The following is a 22,186-nucleotide window of genomic DNA, read 5'->3' as shown; positions in this document are numbered from 1 at the left end:
CAAAACTCCTAAACATAGAGTCAGATCAAAACAAAAGTACATCATTAGAACTACCTTGTCTGAAACCCTACTAGATAAATAATGAATGTCTTCATAGTTTTATATTAGAGCTATGACGTGAATAGAAAAACACGACATTATATCGTGGTTTCTGAAGACGTCATGAAATAATACCATTGCGCCATGACGTCATGAAATAAAATCATTACGTCGTGACGTCTTAATCCGGGTTGCAGCGGTAGCTAGCAACCTAGTAAGAGACGATCACTTCCAATGTTAAGAAATATAAAAACCCATAGTTCCTAAAAAAGGAGTCAGAGCTAAACAAAAAGTACACCATTAGAACCGCCTTGTCCAAAACCCCTGTATAGGAAACTTTCTGTCCCTTCGCTTGAACAGCAAGGGAAATATATTGGCTTGAAAATCAAGAAAAGTGGCAGTTATTACAATATTCTGCCTAAACGGGATATTTTTTTCTTTTTTTCTCTTTTTTTTTTGTATCCAGAGATAGCTTGGCACTGGAACATCGTAGAGGGTTGTTCAATAGCTCATTTTAAAGGAAATTAATTGGGTTAAAAACCTTTTGTAACTAAAATAAATTATTTTTAAAAGGAATAAATTTTTCCACCAAAAACTGCATTTTCGATGTCTTTTCAAACTGCAGTCTTTCAAACATAATCGTATACCAGCGGTAAGATTTGAACCCACGCCTCCGAAGAGACTGGTGGCTAACACCAGTGCCTTGGACCACTCGGCCAGGCTGCCTCTCATAAATAAATATATATGTGAATTTGGGTTGCAGCAGTAGCTAGCAACCTAGTAAGAGACGATCAGTCCAATGCTAAGAAATATAACAAAACTCCTAAAAATAGAGTCAGATCAAAACAAAAGTACATCATTAGAACTACCTTGTCTGAAACCCTACTAGATAAATAAAGAATGTCATCATAGTTTTATATTAGAGCTATGACGTGAATAGAAAAACACGAAATTATATTGTTGTTTCTGAAGACGTCATGAAATAATATCATTGCGCTATGACGTCAATAAAATCATTACGCCGTGACGTCATCATTACTATATAAGAAGCGTCAGAACTGAAAATGTTCTCATTCATAATTACATAATGTTTTCAATCTAGCAAGTTGCACGCAAGTTGAAAAAAGAGTACTACACAAACAACAGAGATAGTATCTTGAAAAGAAAAAAGCAAAGGTATTCAACCGACCAGGTGTATCGAGAAGTAATAATTGAGAGAGCAAAACAAAGGTATTCAACCGACCAGGCGTATCGAGAAGTAATAATTGAGACAGCCAAACAAAAGTTCAAGGAGAGTTATCACAATGATGAAGATTACCGTATCAAATATAAGAAAAAACAAAAACAAAGATATTCAACCGTCCAGGTGTATCGAGAAGTAATAATTGAGACAGCCAAACAAAAGATCAAGGAGCGTTATCAAAATGATAAACTTTATAGAGAAGCAACAATTGAGCAGGCTAGACAAAAGAGCAAGGAACGGTATGATAATGATGAAGATTACCGAAACAAACATAAGAAAAAAGTTGCTACCAGAATAATGGGTAGATACTGGGGTGACAAAAGCTATAATGAAAAAATTAAATTCTCTGCGAGGTTGTACCGAAGAACGCATAAGGACAAAGGGAAAAATTACATTCAGAAATACAAGAAGATGGCAAAAATGCGGGCTGATCTTTGTAAATTGAGAAACATTTTACACATGTTTTATCGGGATCACGAAAAGTATTCAAAATTACAGATTAAAATTCTTTTTGAAAGAGCGCATGCTGTTGAAAATTCGGCTAGAAATGCTTTGGCAAAGCTTCATAGTAATATCCAAAACAAATGTTGTCAGTTTAACGAAAAGCTTCCAAGGTATGGATTGGCAACTGCGGAACAGTTTATAGATGCAATGGAAAATGTTCGACAACACAGTGAATATACGGAGGCGTACTTCTTAGAGAATTCGTATATTAATTTTGGAAGGAGCAATTGCAGTTTATGTAGCAGCAATAAAAATATATATACAAGCATACCTATCAACAGCGAAGGAAAAGCAATGTTTTTCAATTATGGCGAAAACGAGCCTGTTAGGGTTATTAGTAAATGTGTTTGTAAGACTAATGATTTAGAACAAATTCCTGGAACACCGACTCAAGAAAAAATTATTTCTAACTGTGTTTTAAACAGTTCGTTTAGTTCTACTGAATATTTGGCAAAAAATTCTCTTTGTAGTAGAACAAAATGTCCTGAAAAGTACGAGACAACTATTGAAAAATGCTCTAAAACTAGATCTGACAAGGAAATTATGATGGCTGAAGTCACCTATAACAATCTGAGTAAACATTCAAAACCAAAAATTGGGCAGCAGGTTACTTGGCAATGTCACCCTGATATCTGCAAGCTCTATCCGACGGATATTGAATTATGTCAAATTCTTTTTGATATCCTTGAAAATAATATAGCATTAAAATTTTCAACTGACAAAGTGGTTAATTTCTACCTTGGCGGCTTGGATTATTGTGAAATCAATTACAGGGACACAAGAAAGCATGGGCATTCGTTATACTGTAGCCCAAATGAGGGATGTCAGAGCTATTTGCGTTCTCTAAGGGCACTAGCTCCACATTTTCCTGTCTTGAACTGTTTCATTAATAGCGTATATAAGGCAGTATCAAAATGTAAGATTATACAACATATTAATCTACTAAAAGTCGAGGGCTCGTACAAGGAACTAAGTCATTACATAGAAGAAGTGTCAAGTAGACTTTGTCGTAATAATAGTCAAGACTTCATTTACGGTGATAGCAATATTAGAGTTTCTGTGGATGAAAATATAATAATAAAATTATTTGGTGAGAGCCTTGATAAGGTAGCTAACATCAGAGATGTATACCCCACAATGCATTGTGACAGTTGTGAGCAGATAAAGACAAAATACCAATTGAAGAGTCTAAGATCCCTTTCAAATAAGAAAGGTTTTGATGTAATGATGGCCACGATTTTAGAACACCTACAACAGGACATACCCAAAGATGACAGAGAACAACTAATTCAATGTACAGGTTGGAAAGAGGATGTCATAGATTCATTCTTTGTCTGTGATTACTGTGCTGGGAAAATGTTGAAAAGTCAGGAGAATGTCCGATCAGTATTAAATAACCTTCATATAGACTGTACACCGGAATGTATAAAGTGTTTAAATAATTTTGAAATGGCAATGATTCGATTTGTAATGCCTTGTCTTACGATCGTCAGATTAGGGCAAGTAACTGCATTGAAGAGACCTAGAACAGAACTTGTTGACGCTCTTAAGGGGAGAATAGTATATCTACCTGTTGATGTGCAAGCAAATGCAGATATTCAGCCTGAAAAACTTCTTAACATTGATAGTTTTGTAGTCATTGTCAATGGTCAGCCTACTTACAACAAGAATGTTTGGACTGCACTAATAGATCTGAGAAAAGTCCCTGAAGCACTGTTGTGGTTAAGAGAGAACAACAGTCTCTATAAAACAATACATGCATACACCCTAGAAGATTTAAATAAAATACTTGAAGCACGTCTTGCTGAAAAAGCGGTTGGTGTTGATAATTTACCTGAAATACCGGAAGCTGCAATCCTTCAGAAACTGACAGAAAGCGCAAAATCTACATTGGTTGAACATTTTTCTGTCCAGCCTCTCAATTCAGTGGTTCCAAAAGACTTCATTGAAGATTTTAAGCAGATGAAAGATCTTGTTACTGATCAATTTCAAATCAAGAAACTAAAAGGTGAGAGCGAAGACTTATTTCAGGAAGAACTTGATCTAAAAGTGTTTCCAAATCTTTTCCCGAAAGGCAAATATGGCTTGCGTGACAAGGCAAGACCATTTCGGATTAGGAATGCAGAATATTTTAAATCAAGGCTTCTTAGCAGACATACTAAGTTTCGTCTTGACAAACAGTTTCTTTTTCACAGCTTACAATTGCAAGAATTCTCTTACATGTGTAATAGCGTCGGTCATATGTTGCGGACTGTGAAACCAAATCAAAATGCTCGTCAATTTATAGACAGGCTTAATTCCAGTGATTGAGAGATGGAAGCGACTTTGTTTTATGTTCAATCAAAAATAAGAGGATATCAGCAGTATTTTCAATCTCTTTCCTATAAAGTAAAGTCAATGATTGAGCAATTGGGTCCACCGACTTTGTTTCTGACAGTTTTATGTGCTGAGTGGTACTCTCCTGAATTTATTGACTATTTACGGACTGTCCATAAGAACTTACCTGGTGTAGCAAAAATGACCCCAGCAGAGTTGACGTGTCTAGATCCAATTGCAGTTTCTATGCACTTTGACAAAAAATGGACACCTATATTTAATGAGCTAATTTGTTCAAAGACAAATCCTTTGTTTGGTAAAATTAAGGATCATTTCTGGCGTATCGAGTATCAGATACGAGGTGCGCCTCATGTACACTGTGTGTTGTGGATTGAAGATGCTCCTATTATTGGGAAATCAACAGCGTCTGAAGTGATTCAGTATATCAATAGTATTATAACTTGTGAAATACCAAATAGATTGACTAGTCCAACTCTTCACAAACTGGTCAAAGACCATCAAGTGCACCGTTGTAATAAATACTGTCAAAGAAAGTATAAGAGAAAAAGAGGAAGATGGGTTACGTATTGTAAGTTTGGCTTTCCTCGTCCTACAAAGGAACGAACAGAATTATATGACATCCTTGACTGCTTGGCTCATGGTACAGACCGTAGAAAGCCAAGAAAAAGAATATATCATCTGTTTCGAAGAGATGAATAGCGTTATATAAATGACTATTTTCTTGCGCTACTTATTGCTAATCAAGCAAACATTGATGTTTAATATATTGGCCATTTGGGCTCTAAATTACCGTATTACATTACCGATTACATGACAAAAGCAGAGAGTGTCGAAGTAGAAGTAATGTGGGAGGAAGTAAATAATGCATACAAAAGTCTTGGTCAACAAACTATGTCCTACTTGTTGAAGTCCATAAGAACCCGTCAAGTTGGAGCAGTTGAAGCTGCTGATAGGCTTCTTGGTACTAAATTTTATAGTATTTCTAGGCAATTTAGATATATTGACCTTGCAAAAAAAGAGCGAGGTGAAGAGGACACTGAGAAGGTATGAGGAGCTTGAAAAGCTTGCTAAAAACGATCCACAGAGTAGTGATTTGTACATTGCCCACTGGGTTATTGATATCTACCCTAAAAGACCGGAACAAATGGAAAATATCAGTCTTTTTCAGTTATTGTCGTGGTATGAACGGGAGCGTAATGGTACTGATGATAATATGATGTTAACTGACGGGTCCTTCTACCTCAGAAAAAGGCTTTTTAAACCGTATATCATACAGCACAGAAAGGTAAACCCATTTGAAACTGACGAGAAGAAAAATGCTTACTATGGAGATCTTTTAAACTTGTTTAAACCTTGGAGAAAGGAAAATGAACTAGTAGTCAGTGGAAATAGCAACTACGAAACCTACTGTATTGAAAGTGTAAACTATCCCGACATGGTAGCTTACCACGAAAAATTTGTTGTTAAGAGGAAAAGCGATATAGATTTTGAAGAAAGGTTCCGAGAACGTGCAAAAGAAATTCTGAATGCAGAAAATATTGATGAAAACATTGAAGATGACCCAGAAAATGCAATTCAGGGAGGAGTCATTGACAGAGCAGCAGATGCTATGGAGGATTTGTTAGACGCAAACAAACAGATTTTAAATGGTGACACCGAAGACAGGCTGGAAAATGATTATGAGTCGCTCAATATTGATCAAAAGAGAGTTGTTGACAAAATTTTAGACTCAGTTACCACGCGCAATGGTGCAACATCTTTGAAGTTCATTGTATCTGGATGTGGGGGTACAGGAAAATCTAGGGTTATCAGTGTCGTGAGAAGACTACTTTGCAACAAGTTCAAGAATGAAGATTGTCCCATTGTAGTTATGGCACCTACTGGTATTGCTGCACATAGCATAAATGGTTTAACAATACATAGTTGTTTAAGTTTAGCTACTGATTAGGAAAACACCACAAAATACACACCTCTCTCCACTGAAAAACTTCTCACTTTGAGAAAGACACCTAAGGAGACAAGACTTTTTATTATTGATGAAATTTGTATGGTTTCGTCTCTTCTTTTAACCTACATTCATTTAAGACTATCAAAAATATTGGCAGTTGATTTGCCAATGGGTAATGCTAACTGCGTATTTCTGGCAGATTTTCTTCAATTAAGACCAGTAAGTGGTAATCCTCCTTATATGCCTCTCACACGACTAGAAGTAAAAAACAGGATCGGGTCAGTTGGTACTTTTAACCTCTGGCATCTATTTGAGTATGAGGAACTAAGCATAAATGTGAGACAAAAGATGGATAAGAGTTATGCTAATACACTTGCTGAAATTAAACAGGGGTTTTGCACTGGTGAAAATTTGAATAGTCTTTACAAGAGAAAAATTGGGAACTCCTACATAGCTTCAAATGACGAAATAATAGATCTTTACTCAAAATTGTATGAAGAGGGAAATAGACCTGTCATTCTTATGCCCACCAATGAAAATTGTATGGTAGCTAACGATTTACTTCTTACAAAAAGCTGCTCAGACTACGTTAAACTTTCTGCAGTTGATCGACTCTCTTCAGTTGTTGACGACAAACGAATCGAACAGAAAGCAGCAAACACTGTTTTAAACTTTGGCAACGACAAAAAAAGAACAGTCGGTTCTTTCATGAGCTTGTTACTTGCAGTAGGTGCACGTGTAATGCTCCAAAGAAATATTTGTGTTGCTAAGGGGCTAGTAAATGGATCAATGGGAACATTAACAAGCTTCAAGTTGCTACCAAACGGAGAAATAATTGGAGTTCTTGTAAAATTTGATGGACTGGAACTTCCGGTTAAAATTGGCAGAGAAACCGTGCGCTTTGAAGTTTTGAAGCAAGTCTTTTTTACGCGAAGACAGTTTCCCCTTCAACTGGCCTTTGCCATTACAATACACAAGTCCCAAGGACTAAGTTTACAGTGTGCAATTGTTGACGCAGGTAATCGTTGCTTCTGTCCAGGTATGTTGTACGTTGCTCTTTCCCGTGTGACCACTAGTGCAGGTTTATATCTAGTAGAATTTGATAAGACAAAGATTTATTGCGATGTTGATGCTTTAATTGAGTACAACCGTTTGAGACAAAATTATAGAACAGATCTTCCATTGTTTGAGTTCCCAGAAAGGCAACTCAGAGGTACACCAGATGAAGTATGTATAACAAATGAAGTAAACTCTAAAGGACAACAGACTCAAGGAAAAAAATTTCCATTGTTGGAGGTACCAGAAAAAGAATGAGAATCCTTTCAGTTGAAGAACCCGTATTAAAAAAAATTTATCCCAAAAATAACAAAAGGATAACTAGTGTCGGACCGGTGGTGACAACAAGAGAGAAAAAATTAAATAATAATGCGAAATTTGATCATAGTGATATATTTCGTGTCATTCCACCGACCCAAGATCGTCAAAAGCAACACAAAAATGCTATAATTGCAAATGCACCAGCAAGTGCATATTGCGTTCTTAATAGGAATAGAAAGTTATCAAAAGTTATGCATGCTGACTGGAATCAAGCAGCTAATAATATATTTCCATCAGGATAATCTAGCAGCCACTGCTTTACCATGGTACTTGCAAATATTGTCCGAGCTGCTATTAGACCTTCAAGGTAATTGACTAAAAATATTCTCAACAGAAACTTGATTGAAGGGGATACTATTTATGCTCTCATACGTGAAAATAATAATAATAGAAATCCAAGAGTTTTTCCGATTCCTGCTAGTGGCTATTTGGTATTGAAAAATTTAGATGTCATCAAGGACGACTTTCTAATGTATGACGCAGTATTGTCCCTAAACTATGACGATAATTGGTTGTGCAGCGGAAGCTTATTGGATTCTATAAATAATGAAGAATTAGGAATTACATTATTGGCTGCTTTAAAAAATTATTTAGAGAAGATAATGCTGGAATAATAGTTGCATACTCTAATTCACTGGGTCTTATGCATTATGATGAAAAATACTATTTTACAGATTCTCACTCATGTGGACCCAGAGGAGCACCATTGCAAAATGATAATGGAAAAGTATGTGTCATAGAATGCGACACGATTGAAGAATTATATCGCATTACTCGAAGAGTCTTCAAAGCCAAAAATGAACAATTTACTATTCATTATATTGACGTTACAGTAAGTACATTAAAAGACGATCACTGAAATAACAAATTTACAGTAAATTTCGTATTCCCGTTACAATAAAGAACGACACCTAGCCCATAGTAACTGAAACATAAATAGGGATTATGTAATTTTCATCAGTATCATGGCTGTAGAGATGGCTGAAACCTAGTCCGGGTCGCAGCGGCAGCTAGCAACCTTGTAAGATACATTGAACTTAGTTAGCTACTTGATGTTTTAAGATTCGTCGCTTACTATTTTAAAAAAGAAAAAGCCGAAGGCTTTTTCCTGTTTGTAATATGGTTATAATAAAGAATGAACATTATAATAAAGAACGAATATTTTACCGATTATCTACTAATAACCATATATGACCTAATAAGTGACATGACGTAAAATCTAAAACCTATTGTGTCCTAATAACCATATATGACTTAATGAGCGAAGTGTTACATAAATTATAATAAAGAACGACCTCTTGCCTCTACTAAATTATATAGGCCACAACTATAGTATAGGTTAGTAAATTTACATTAAAATTACAATAAAGAACGACCTCTTGCCTATACTAAATTTTATACGCCACTTAATTATTATATAGGTTAGTAATCCTGCAGATAGCTTGGCTTCTGGGTTGCAGCGGTAGCTAGCAACCTAGTAAGAGACGATCACGCCGTACAGTAGAAACTAAACTAACCCTTAACTCCTTAACTCTTAAAGATTCAGATCAATACAAGAAGTTTACTATTACAACCGCCTCATCCAAAACTTCTGTATAGCAATCTTACAGTCCTTTGGCTTGAATAACAAAGAAAATGTATTGGCTTGAAAATCAAGAAAATTGACTTTAACCACGATATTCTCCACAAACGTTATCTTTTTTTTCTGCTTTTTTTGACTCCTCAGCTAGCTTGGCACTGGAAAATCATAGAGAGTTGTATAATAGCCCATTTTAAAGGAAATTGCTACATCTAGTCACTTTTGTAATTAAAAGTTCAAATAGTTTTTAAAGAATCAATTTCATCAAAAAAAACTGAATTTTTTATGTAATTTCATAATGCAGTCTCTTCAAAGATATGTGAGTTTTGAAGCAATCAAACAGTTATGGTAATGAACTCTATAGTAATAATAGCTACTTGTCTCAATAATACCCGAAACTCTAGAGAAGTGAATTTTGATACCAATAGAAACATCAAAGCAAACAGTTCGCGATAACAAACTTAATGTAAAGAAAGAGCGAATGGTCTCAATAGTAACTTGCTACTTCTAGTTCCGTCTGTTATTAAAGATAAAATATTTTTTAAATACTTCCGGGTTGCAGTGGTAGCTAGCAACCTAATTAAAAGATGATAATTCGAAGAACATATAATTGCATATATTGGACTTAGTTAACTTCTCGAATCCTTGAATAGAAATCTTATTTGTAAACTGATTTTACATATCCGGGTTGCAGCGGTAGCTAGCAACCTAGTAAGAGACGATCACCTCCAATGTTAAGAAATATAAAACCCCCCAACTCCTAAAAAAATTATAATAAAGAACGACCTCTTGCCTATACTAAATTTTATAGGCCACTTAACTATAGTAGAGGCTAGTACATTTATTATATTTAAAGTCAATATATTATTACATTAAAAGACGATCACTGAAATAACAAACCATTCCATACATTGGACTTAGTTAGCTACTTGATTGTTTGAGTTTCGTCTCTTACTATTTAAAATAAGAAAAAGCCTCAGGCTTTTTCCTGTTTGTATTTAGAGTTAAAAAACGAACTCAAGTCCAAAGAAACTGAACACTGTGGCTCATTAATATTATCTTCATTATTTTAGCTAGAATGTAAATAAACAAGTTTCTTTTTTTAAATTTTAAATTGAAAAGATAGTGCTTTTAATTCAACATATTAAAAGTTCTCCCCGACGGGGAATCGAACCCCCTTCTCCCAGGTAACAAGTGGGCATACTTACCATTAGACTATCGAAGACTTATAAAATAAAAGTTACATATAAGATATGATTTTATAATAAAGAACGACCTCTTGCCTATACTAAATTTAATACGCCACTTAATTATAGTATAGGTTAGTAATTCCACAGATAGCTTGGCACTGGAACTACTGAAGTTATATTAAAAGACGATCATTAGGAGATCATACGTAATTTACATAAAGGATCGATATCATAATTAGGGATTATGTAAGTTTATCAGGATCATGGCTGTAGAGATGGCTGAAACCTAGTAAAGAACAAACCATGCCATATATTGGACTTAGGTAGCTGTCTTATTCTCTGAAGTTATAATAAAGAACGACCTCTTGCCTATACTAAATTTTATACGCCACTTAATTATAGTATAGGTTAGTAAATCCACATGTAGCTTGGCACTGGAACATCGTAGAGAGTTGTTCAATGATTACATTAAAAGTTATAATAAAGAACGACCTCTTTCCTATACTAAATTTTATACGCCACTTAATTATAGTATAGGTTAGTAATTCCACAGATAGCTTGGCACTGGAGCATTGTAGAGAGTTATTCAATGGCTCATTTTAAAGGAAATTAATGGGGTTAAAAATTATAATAAAGAACGACCTCTTGCCTATACTAAATTTTATACGCCACTTAATTATAGTATAGGTTAGTAATTCCACAGATAGCTTGGCACTGGAACATCGTAGAGAGTTGTTCAATGGTTACATTAAAAGACGATCATTACTATATAAGAAGCGTCAGAACTGTAAATGTTCTCATTCATAATTAGATAATGGTTAGATCAAAGCATGCTATACGTAAGTTAAAAAAAAACAGTACTACAGAAACAAGAGAGAGTGTATCTTGAAAAGAAACAAGCAAAGGTATTAAACCGTCTACGCGTATCGATATGCGAAAATTGATAGTGACAAACAGCGTTATTATAATGATATAGTTTATAGACAGGGAAAATTTGAGACAGCCAAACAAAAGATCAAGGAACGGTATGATAATGATGAAGATTACCGAATCGAATATAAGAAAAAAGAAAAGCAAAGGTATTCAACCGTCCAGGTGTATCGAGAAGTAAAAATTGAGACAGGCAAACAAAAGATCAAGGAGCGTTATCAAAATGATAAACTTTATAGAGAAGCAACAATTGAGCAGGCTAGACAAAAGATCAAGGAACGTTATCACAATGATGAAGATTACCGAAAAATATATAAGAAAAAAGTTGCTACCAGAATAATGGGTAGATACTGGGGTGACAAAAGCTATAATGAAAAAATTAAATTCTCTGCGAGGTTGTACCGAAGAACACATAAGGACAAAGGGAAAAATTACATTCAGAAATACAAGAAGATGGCCTAAATGCAGGCTGATCTTCGTAAATTGAGAAACATTTTACGCATGTTTTACCAGGATCACGAAAATTATTCAAAATTACAGATTAAAATTCTCTTTGAAAGAGCGGATGCTGTTGAAAAGTCGGCTAGAAATGCTTTGGCAAAGCTTCATAGTAATATCCAAAAGAAATGTTGTCAGTTTCATGAAAAGCTTCCAAGGTATGGATTGGCAACTGCGGAACAGCTTATAGATGCAATGGAAAATTTTCGACAACACAGTGAATATACGGAGGCGTACTTCTTAGAAAATTCATATATTAATTTTGGAAGGAGCAATTGCAGTTTATGTAGCAACAATAAAAATATATATACAAGCACACCTATCAACAGCGAAGGAAAAGCAATGTTTTTCAATTATGGCGAAAACGAGCCTGTTAGGGTTATTAGTATATGTGTTTGTAAGACTAATGATTTAGAACAAATTCCTGGAACACCGACTCAAGAAAAAAGCATTTCTAACTGTGTTTTAAACAGTTCTTTTAGTTCTACTGAATATTTGGCAAAAAATTCTCTGTGTAGTAGAACAAACTGTCCTGAAAAGTACGAGACAACTATTGAAAAATGCTCTGAATTTAGATCTGACAAGGAAATTATGATGGCTGAAGTCACCTATAACAATCTGAGTAAACATTCAAAACCAAAAATTGGGCAGCAGGGTACTTGGCAATGTCACCCTGATATCTTCAAGCTCTATCCGACGGATATTGAATTATGTCAAATTCTTTTTGATATCCTTGAAAATAATATAGCATTAAAATTTTCAAATGACAAAGTGGTTAATTTCTACCTTGGCGGCTTGGATTATTGTGAAATCAATTACAGGGACACAAGAAAGCATGGGCATTCGTTATACTGTAGCCCAAATGAGGGATGTCAGAGCTATTTGCGTTCTCTAAGGGCACTAGCTCCACATTTTCCTGTCTTGAACTGTTTCATTAATAGCGTTTATAAGGCAGTGTCAAAATGTAAGATTATACAACATATTAATCAACTAAAAGTCGAGGGCTCGTAAAAGGAACTAAGTCATTATATAGAAGAAGTGTCAAGTAGACTCTGTCGTAATAACAGTCAAGACTTCATCTACGGTGATAGCAATATTAGAGTTTCTGTGGATGAAAATACAATGGTAAAACTATTTGGTGAGAGCCTTGATAAGGTAGCTAACATCAGGGATGTATACCCCACAATGCATTGTGACAGTTGCGAGCAGATAAAGACAAAATACCAATTGAAGAGTCTAAGATCTCTTTCAAATAAGAAAGGTTTTGATGTAAAAAATGTTGGCCAAGATTTTAGAACACCTACAACAGGACATACCCAAAGATGATAGAGAACAGCTAATTCATTGTACAGGTCGGAAAGAGGATGTTATAGATTCATTCTCTGTCTGTGAATACTGTGCTGGGAAAATGTTGAAAAGTCAGGAGAATGTCCGATCAGTATTAAATAACCTTCATATAGACTGTACACCGGAATGTATAAAGTGTTTAAATAATTTTCAAATGGCAATGATTCGATTTTTAATTATAATAAAGAACGAACTCTCGCCTATACTAATACATAAATGATCGAAATAGTTCATTATAAATGGGAAGTATGTAATCCGGGTTTCAGCGGTAGCTAGTAACCTAGTAAGAGACGATCAAGTCCAATGTTAAGAAATAAAAAAAACCATAGTTCCTAAAATTATAATCATAATAAAGAACAACCTCTTGCATATACTAAATTTTATAGGCAACTTAACAATATCCGGGTTGCAGCGGTAGCTAGCATTACATTAAAGGACGATCATTTGAATAACAAACCATTGCATTACATTAAAAGACAATTATTGGATATTATATAAAGGTTTCGACGTGGTTCATTACAAATAATATTATAATAATATAATTTCCGTATCTCCCATACGGAAATTGAACTGAAGCTTACTGGGTGAGAGTTATCCGGGTTGCAGCGGTAGCTAGCAACCTAGTAAGAAACGATCACGTCCAATGTTAAGAAATAAAAAAAAACCATAGCTCCTAGAAAAGGAGTCAGATCAAAACAAAAAGTACACCATTAAAACCACCTTGTCCGAAACCCCTGTATAGGAAACTTTCTGTCATATGGCATAAACAGCAAGGGAAATATACTGGCTTGAAAATCAAGAAACTTGACTTTAACCACGTTATTCTCCAAAAACGGCATATTTTTTTTTGTTTCTTTTCCAAAGATAGCTTGGCACTGGAACATCGTAGAGAGTTTTTCAATAGCTCATTTTAAAGGAAATTAATTGGGTTAAAAATCTTCAGTAACTAAAATAAATTATTTCTAAGAGAGAATACATTTTTCCACCAAATCCGGGTTGCAGCGGTAGCTAGCAACCTAGTAAGAGACGATCATGTCCAATGTTAAGAAATATAAAAACCCATAGTTCCTAACAAAGGAGTCAGATCATCAAACCAAAAAGTACACCATTAGAACCGCCTTGTCAGAAACCCCTGAATAGGAAACTTTTTGTCATTTGGCATGAACAGCAAGGGAAATATACTGGCTTGAAAATCAAGAAAATTGACTTTAACCACGTTATTCTCCACAAACGGCATATTTTTTTCTTTATAATAAAGAACGACCTCTTTCCTATACTAAATTTTATACGCCACTTAATTATAGTATAGGTCTGAAGTTCAACAGCTAGCTTGGCACTGGAACATCGTAGAGAGTTGTTCAATGGCTCATTTTAAAGGAAATTAATGGGATTAAATTACAATAAAGAACATTTTTCGGGTTGCAGCGGTAGCTAGCAACCTAGTAAGAGACGATCACGTCCAATGTTAAGAAATATAAAACCCATAAATCCTAAAAAACGGAGTCAGATCGAAACAAAATGTACACCATTAGAACCGCCTTGTCCAAAACCCCTGTATAGGAAACTTTCTGTCCCTTGGCTTGAACAGCAAGGAAAATATATTGTTATAGTAAAGAATGAACTCTTGCCCTTAGTTACCTATGTCTTGTCAAATTAGCTAATTATCCGGGTTGCAGCGGTAGCTAGCAACCTAGTAAGAGACGATCATGTCCAATGTTAAGAAATATAAAAACCCCTAACTCCTAAAAAAAGAGTCAGATCAAAACAAAAAGTACCATTAGAACCGCCTTGTCCAAAAGCCCTATAAAGGAAACTTACCGCCCTTTGGCTTGAATAACATCCGGGTTGCAGCGGTAGCTTGCAACCTAGTAAGAGACGATCACGTCCAATGTTAAGAAATATAAAAACCCATAGTTCCTAAAAAAGGAGTCAGATCAAATTCAAAAGTACACCATTAGAACCGCCTTGTCCGAAACCCCTGTATAGTAAACTTTCTGTCCCTTGGCTTGAACAGCAAGGGAAATATATTGGCTTGAAAATCAAGAAAAGTGGCAGCAACTACAACATTCTGCCTAAACGGGATATTTTTTTTCTTTTTTTCTTTTGTATTCAGAGATAGCTTGGCACTGGGACATCGTAGAGAGTTGTTCGATGGCTCATTTTAAAGCAAATTAATTGGGTTAAAAGTCTATAGTAACTACAATAAATTATTTCTAAAAGAGAATAAATTTTTCCACCAAAAACTGCATTTTTGATGTCTTTTCACACTGCAGTCTTTTCAAAGATATTTGATTTTTGAAGCAATTAAACAGTTTGTGGTAAAGTTATATTAAAAGACGATCATTATAAGAACAAACCATTGCATAAATTGGACTTAGTTAGCTGCCTGATTCTTTGAGAGTCGTCTCTTACTAATCCAAAGAAGAAAATGCCATAGGCTTTTTCCTCTTCATATTCTGAGTTGCGGTGGTATCTAGCAACCTAGTAAGAGACGATCACGTCCAATGTTAAGAAATATAAAAACCCTTAACTCCTAAAAAAAGAGCCAGATCAGAACAAAAAGTATACTATTAGAACCGCCTTGTCCAAAATACCTGTATAGGAAACTTTCTGTACCTTGGCTTGAACATCAAGGGAAATATATTGGCTTGAAAATCAAGAAAAGTGGCAGCTACTACAGCATTCTGCCTAAACGGCATATTTTTTTTTTCCACAGTTATAAAAAAGAACAACCTCTTTCCTATACTAAATTTTATACGCGACATAATTATAGTATAGGTTAGTAATTCCATAGATAGCTTGACACTGGAACATGGTAGAGAGTTGTTCAATGGCTCATTTTAAAGGAAATCAATGGAGTTAAAAACCTTTTGTAATTAAAACAAATAATTTTTAAAATCCGGGTTGCAACGGTAGCTAGCATCCTAGTAAGAGACGATCACGCCCCATAGTAAAAACTAATGAAACCCATAACTCCTGTAAAAAGATTCAGATCAAAACAAGAATACACTATTAGAACCGCCTTGTCCAAATTATAATAAAGAGCGACCTCTTGCCTATACTAAACTTTATGCGCCACTTATTACAGTAAGGACCAAAGTCTATCCCATAGTAACTGATGAAACAGGGAAAAGTAAAAGAGGTCTGTGGAATATATGACGTCATACGAGGTTAAATTTAATTTTAAATAAATCCGAACAGTTAAAGCAAAATTTACATAAAGGACCTATATAGTTCATCATAAATATGGGTTGCAGTGGTAGCTAGCAACCTAGTAAGAGAGGATCACATCCAATGTTAAAAAATATAAAACTCATAACTCCTAAGAAAATTATATTAAAAGACATTCATTAGAAGAAGATTTATATAAAATTTGGGTTGCAGCGGTAGCTAGCAACCTAGTAAGAGACGATCACGTCCATTACAATAAAGAAAGACACCTAGCCCATGATAACTGAAACATAAATAGGGATTATGTAATTTCCATCAGTATCATGGCTGCAGAGGTGTCCCAAACCAAGTAAAGAACAAACCATTATAGTAAAGAACATTTCATGTTAAAGATTAATCATTGATGCCATAATCATAGTTTGTAGCCAGGTCGTCTCTTACTATTCCAAAGAAGAAAAAGCCGTAGGCTTTTTCCTGTTTGTAATCATATAGTAAAGAATGATAAGATGCCTATGGTTTAATAAACGGTTATATAAAGTTACATTAAAATCCGGGTTGCAGCGGTAGCTAGCAACCTAGTAAGAGACGATCACCTCCAATGCAAAGAAATATAAAACCCCCCAACTCCTAAAAAAAGAGTCAGATCAAAACAAAAAGCACACCATTAGAACCGCCTTGTCCGAAACCTCTATAAAGGAAACTTACCGCCCTTTGGCTTGAATAACAAAGAAAATATATTGGCTTGAAAATCAAGCAAATTGACTTTTACCACGTTATTCTCCACAAACGGGATATTTTTTTCTTTCCGCTTGATTTTTCTTCTCAGCTAGCTGGGCACTGTACAGTAAAGAACGATCTCTCACCCATAGTAACTGATATAGGGTGGTTCCAGTGGTATCTGCAAGCTATCCAGATTGCAGCGGTATCCGGGTTGCAGCGGCAGCTGTAACCCGGAGTCTCTGCTTAAACAACAATCCGGATTGCAACGATCACGCCCCATAGTAAAAACTAAAGTAACCCATAACTCCTGAAAAAATATCCAGGTTGCAGCGGTAGCTAGCAACCTAGTAAGAGACGATCACGTCCAATGTTAAGAAATATTAAAACCCATAGTTCCTAAAAAAGGAGTCAGATCATCAAACCAAAAAGTACACCATTAGAACCGCCTTGTCAGAAACCCCTGAATAGGAAACTTTTTGTCATTTGGCATGAACAGCAAGGGAAATATACTGGCTTGAAAATCAAGAAAATTGACTTTAACCACGTTATTCTCCACAAACGGCATATTTTTTTTCTTTATAATAAAGAACGACCTCTTTCCTATACTAAATTTTATACTCCACTTAATTATAGTATAGGTCTGAAGTTCAACAGCTAGCTTGGCACTGGAACATCATAGAGAGTTGTTCAATGGCTCATTTTAAAGGAAATTAATGGGATTAAATTACAATAAAGAACATTTTTCGGGTTGCAGCGGTAGCTAGCAACCTAGTAAGAGACGATCACGTCCAATGTTAAGAAATATAAAACCCATAAATCCTAAAAAACGGAGTCAGATCGAAACAAAATGTACACCATTAGAACCGCCTTGTCCAAAACCCCTGTATAGGAAACTTTCTGTCCCTTGGCTTGAACAGCAAGGAAAATATATTGTTATAGTAAAGAATGAACTCTTGCCCTTAGTTACCTATGTCTTGTCAAATTAGCTAATTATCCGGGTTGCAGCGGTAGCTAGCAACCTAGTAAGAGACGATCATGTCCAATGTTAAGAAATATAAAAACCCCTAACTCCTAAAAAAAGAGTCAGATCAAAACAAAAAGTACCATTAGAACCGCCTTGTCCAAAACCCCTATAAAGGAAACTTACCGCCCTTTGGCTTGAATAACATCCGGGTTGTAGCGGTAGCTAGCAACCTAGTAAGAGACGATCACGTCCAATGTTAAGAAATATAAAAACCCATAGTTCCTAAAAAGGGAGTCAGATCAAATTCAAAAGTACACCATTAGAACCGCCTTGTCCGAAACCCCTGTATAGTAAACTTTCTGTCCCTTGGCTTGAACAGCAAGGGAAATATATTGGCTTGAAAATCAAGAAAAGTGGCAGCAACTACAACATTCTGCCTAAACGGGATATTTTTTTTCTTTTTTTCTTTTGTATTCAGAGATAGCTTGGCACTGGGACATCGTAGAGAGTTGTTCAATGGCTCATTTTAAAGGAAATTAATTGGGTTAAAAGTCTATAGTAACTACAATAAATTATTTCTAAAAGAGAATAAATTTTTCCACCAAAAACTGCATTTTTGATGTCTTTTCACACTGCAGTCTTTTCAAAGATATTTGATTTTTGAAGCAATTAAACAGTTTGTGGTAAAGTTATATTAAAAGACGATCATTACAAGGACAAACTATTGCATACACTGGAGTTAGTTAGCTGCCTGATTCTTTGAGAGTCGTCTCTTACTAATCCAAAGAAGAAAATGCCATAGGCTTTTTCCTTTTCATATTCTGAGTTGCGGTGGTATCTAGCAACCTAGTAAGAGACGATCACGTCCAATGTTAAGAAATATAAAAACCCGTAACTCCTAAAAAAAGAGCCAGATCAGAACAAAAAGTATACTATTAGAACCGGCTTGTCCAAAATACCTGTATAGGAAACTGTCTGTACCTTGGCTTGAACATCAAGGGAAATATATTGGCTTGAAAATCAAGAAAAGTGGCAGCTACTACAGCATTCTGCCTAAACGGCATATTTTTTTTTTCCACAGTTATAAAAAAGAACAACCTCTTTCCTATACTAAATTTTATACGCGACATAATTATAGTATAGGTTAGTAATTCCATAGATAGCTTGACACTGGAACATGGTAGAGAGTTGTTCAATGGCTCATTTTAAAGGAAATCAATGGAGTTAAAAATTTTTTGTAATTAAAACAAATAATTTTTAAAATCCGGGTTGCAACGGTAGGTAGCATCCTAGTAAGAGACGATCACGCCCCATAGTAAAAACTAATGAAACCCATAACTCCTGTAAAAAGATTCAGATCAAAACAAGAATACACTATTAGAACCGCCTTGTCCAAATTATAATAAAGAGCGACCTCTTGCCTATACTAAACTTTATGCGCCACTTATTACAGTAAGGACCAAAGTCTATCCCAGAGTAACTGATGAAACAGGGAAAAGTAAAAGAGGTCTGTGGAATATATGACGTCATACGAGGTTAAATTTAATTTTAAATAAATCCGAACAGTTAAAGCAAAATTTACATAAAGGACCTATATAGTTCATCATAAATATGGGTTGCAGTGGTAGCTAGCAACCTAGTAAGAGAGGATCACATCCAATGTTAAGAAATATAAAACTCATAACTCCTAAGAAAATTATATTAAAAGACATTCATTAGAAGAAGATTTATATAAAATTTGGGTTGCAGCGGTAGCTAGCAACCTAGTAAGAGACGATCACGTCCATTAAAATAAAGAACGACACTTAGCCCATGTTAACTGAAACATAAATAGGGATTATGTAATTTCCATCAGTATCATGGCTGCAGAGGTGTCCGAAACCAAGTAAAGAACAAACCATTATAGTAAAGAACATTTCATGTTAAAGATTAATCATTGATGCCATAATCATAGTTTGTAGCCAGGTCGTCTCTTACTATTCCAAAGAAGAAAAAGCCGTAGGCTTTTTCCTGTTTGTAATCATATAGTAAAGAATGATAAGATGCCTATGGTTTAATAAACGGTTATATAAAGTTACATTAAAATCCGGGTTGCAGCGGTAGCTAGCAACCTAGTAAGAGACGATCACCTCCAATGTAAAGAAATATAAAACCCCCCAACTCCTAAAAAAAGAGTCAGATCAAAACAAAAAGCACACCATTAGAACTGCCTTGTCCGAAACCTCTATAAAGGAAACTTACCGCCCTTTGGCTTGAATAACAAAGAAAATATATTGGCTTGAAAATCAAGCAAATTGACTTTTACCACGTTATTCTCCACAAACGGGATATTTTTTTCTTTCCGCTTGATTTTTCTTCTCAGCTAGCTGGGCACTGTACAGTAAAGAACGATCTCTCACCCATAGTAACTGATATAGGGTGGTTCCAGTGGTATCTGCAAGCTATCCAGATTGCAGCGGTATCCGGGTTGCAGCGGCAGCTGTAACCCGGAGTCTCTGCTTAAACAACAATCCGGATTGCAACGATCACGCCCCATAGTAAAAACTAAAGTAACCCATAACTCCTGAAAAAATATCCAGGTTGCAGCGGTAGCTAGCAACCTAGTAAGAGACGATCACGTCCAATGTTAAGAAATATAAAAACCCATAGTTCCTAAAAAAGGAGTCAGATCAAATTCAAAAGTACACCATTAGAACCGCCTTGTCCGAAACCCCTGTATAGGCAACTTTCAGTCCCTTGGCTTGAACAGTAAAGGAAATATATTGGCTTGAAAATCAAGAAAAGTGGCAGCTACTACAACATTCTGCCTAAACGGGATATTTTTTTTTCTTTTTTTCTTTTCCACAGATAGTACAGTAAAGAACGATCTCTCACCCATAGTAACTGATATATGGTGGTTCCAGGGGTAGCTGCAAGCTATCCAGATTGCAGTGGTATCCGGGTTGCAGCGGCAGCTGTAAACCGGAGTCTCTGCTTAAACAACAATCTGGATTGCAACGGTAGCTAGCAACTAGTAAGAGACGATCACGCCACATAGTAAAAACTAAAGTAACCCATAACTCCTGAAAAAAATTCAAATCAAAACAAGAAGTACATTATTAGAACCTCCTTGTCCAAAACTTCAATATATCAAACTTACCGTCCTTTAGCTTGAATAATCCAGGTTGCAGCGGTAGCTAGCATACCTAGTAAGACATGATCACGTCCAATGTTAAGAAATATAAAAACCCATAGCTCCTAAAAAAGGAGTCAGATCAAAACAAAAAGTAAACTGTTAGAACCGCCTTGTCCGAAACCTATGTATAGGAAGATTCTGTCCCTGGCTTGAACAACAAGGGAAATATATTGGCATGAAAATCAAGAAAAGTGGCAGCTACTACAACATTCTGCCTAAACGGCATATTTTTTTCTTTTTTCTTTTTCTCTTTTTTTCTTTTCCACAGATGGCTTGGCACTGGAACATCGTAGATAGTTGTTCAATGGCTTATTTTAAAGGAAATTAATAACATTCAAGGACGCTTACTGGGTTTGAACCCCCCTCACCCGAAATGTTTGTCTGACTCAGAATAACTAATATAAAATGAATATAACAAAATTGAATATAAACAAAATGTACAAAAATGAATATGAACAAGTTTTTTATGCGTTTTTGAAGTTTATAGTAAAGAACGAATATTCTACCGATTGTCTACTAATAACCATATATGACGTATGGGGTGACGTGACATAAAAGTGAAAAAATCAATTTTTATTTTGATCTAGTTTTTAGTTCAGATCAAACAGTTCGTGGTAACGAACTGCATTGTAAGAGTGACTCATCTCAAAAGTAACCGAAACTCTAAAAAACAGAATTTTAATGTCAGTAGATACATCAAAAGAATCATATTTTTATGCTGATTTTAAACAAATGAGCTTCATCAAGATTAGGCTTACCCATCAAAAGTTACGAGCCTGAAACTTTAAAGTAAAGAACGAACCTTAGCCCATAGTAACATCCGGGTCGCAGCGGTAGCTAGTGATTTGGGTTGCAGCGGTAGCTAGCAACCTAGTAAGAGACGATCAAGCCCCATAGTAAAAACTAAAGTAACCCATAATTATAATAAAGAACGACCTCTTGCCTATACTAAATTTTATACGCCACTTATTTATAGTATAGGTTAGTAATTCAACAGATGGATTGGTACTAGAACATCAAATTGTTTAATGGCTCATTTTGAAGGAAATTCATGGGGTTAAAACTTCTTTTGATTAAAATAAATCGTTTTTAGTACCTTGAGAAATGTTAATTATGTTCCTTAAGAAATCATCATAAGTTAAAATTTTCCATACAAAATTTGAT

Source organism: Artemia sp. Qi Xiang Cuo, chromosome 21, assembly GCF_049724085.1.
Source record: "Artemia sp. Qi Xiang Cuo chromosome 21, ASM4972408v1, whole genome shotgun sequence".
Classification (NCBI taxonomy): Eukaryota; Metazoa; Arthropoda; class Branchiopoda; order Anostraca; family Artemiidae; genus Artemia; species Artemia sp. Qi Xiang Cuo.
This window is presented reverse-complemented; position numbering follows the sequence as displayed.